Source organism: Acanthisitta chloris, unplaced genomic scaffold (genome assembly GCF_000695815.1).
Source record: "Acanthisitta chloris isolate BGI_N310 unplaced genomic scaffold, ASM69581v1 scaffold3736, whole genome shotgun sequence".
NCBI lineage: Eukaryota > Metazoa > Chordata > Aves > Passeriformes > Acanthisittidae > Acanthisitta > Acanthisitta chloris.
The window spans coordinates 15,981-17,758 of NW_008677453.1; positions in this window are offsets into that span (position 1 = coordinate 15,981).

Here is a 1,778-nt window from a genome sequence, read left to right on the forward strand (position 1 = left end):
GGGGAATAGCTGGGATGGCCAAGGGGAAGGCTTGGCAGAATGCTGAGGAGCTGTCTGACATTCAGAGCAGCTCTGCAGTAGCCTAGAGTCCTTAACCAGCCTTTCCTGGTGTGAAAATCCCAGTTCAGTGTGAGCTCACCTGGACTGCTTCATCCTGCAGCTTTGCTGGCTCTGTGTCTCTCAGGATTACTGTCAGGGATAGAGGAAAGTTCCCGCTCTCCTCCATCAGCCACGAGGGATTGGAGGACAGAATTTGGCTTATGTAAAGCTCCTGATGACAGGAAAGCTACTTGAGAGAGAAAAAATTTGTGCTCTACTTGCTTCACTTGGAGGCTGAGTTTCCTTTGACTGCTGAAAGATAACACTAAAGAGCCCTGGGTGCTCCCCACTGTGTCAGCAACACAAACATCAGTCAGAGGCTCCTGCTGCTCCCTGGAGCAGGTCCTTGAACACAGACTGGGCAGGATCTGTCCTGCTGCCTCCTCTGTCAGGGATGGGGAGGGTAGAGGCCAAAATTCACAATTAAAGTGATTTGGACCTGAGCACACAAACAGCACATTGGTAAAATAAGTTCCTTGGGTAGACCAGATCAATCCAACCTCTTTCCTTCCTGGTGAGTCACTGCTTACAGACAGGGCAGTTAGTCTGGGATAAGTGAGAACTGGAAGCCTGCAAAAGACAAGGTTTGCTTCATAGGAAAGTTTTCAAGCTCTATACTTGTCCAAATGTAAAAATCCAGTTGATGAGGAACTGGTTCCTACTTTGCTGAAAAGATTTGAGTGTGTGCTGCGGGGCCATCAACATAATGACAGAAGGAAAAGGCACTTTGATCCCTTCTTGCCCCTGTGAGAGGCAGCAGGAAGGTTTGGGTGCTGCTCTGTCAGGGCACTGGCAGTGACCCCAGCGTGGTGACAGAGGGTTCTTGTGTACAGAGAGCTCTCAGCTGGGCATGACAGGGTGGGAAGCATTGGTCTGTGCCTTGTTTTCACATCAGTCACTTCCAAAAGCTGTTGGAGAAATGCACAGGATGTGTTTTTACTCCCTGGTGCTCCTGTCCCTGTGTTCTGTACTGCTCCAGGAGGTGTGGGTGGGATCCATGTGTGCACTGCTCACGGTTGAGTCTTACTCGTGCTTGGTGATTCCAAGCGTGAAGGAAGAACTTGCTTAGAGGTTCTGAGCTCTGTAGAAGAAAAGAAGATCCCAGTGAAGTGGCTCAGTCACTTAGGGAGGCCTTTTCCCTTCCTAAAAACCTAGAGCAAACGGTGTTAAAGGTAGGGCCTGAATTCCTGCCAAGGGAAATGAGACAGTGGGAGGGGGTGATTCTCTGTCCTCCAGGTGCCACAAGGCGAGTTGGGGCTGGGCACGGATTCCCTGCTGTGCAGTTGGAGTGGTGATTGATGGAATGAGTATCTGCAGGGCTGCAGAGTTTATCGATAGATAAGAGCCGTTCCCATCTCCCTCTGGTCAGATAATGCTCAGCGGTGTTGTCTGTCAGGCTTCGTAGGCTATAAATAGCACTGGACCTTTATGCAACCCTAAGGAGAGGTTCCTTCCATTCCTTCGACTCCTGGTTCCTGTGTTAAAGTGCAATTCACTCTGTAAATACACACATCCCTCGGGTTTTTGTGCATGGTTAACGATGTATTGTGGATATAAAGATTGCCAAACCAGAGCAAGTGTGTCACCTTCTGTTCCACACACAGCCCCGGGGGGTGGGGGACGGTGCCGTGACCTCCCCGGGGCTACCGCGGCCACGGACGGGACCGAGGGGGGACCGG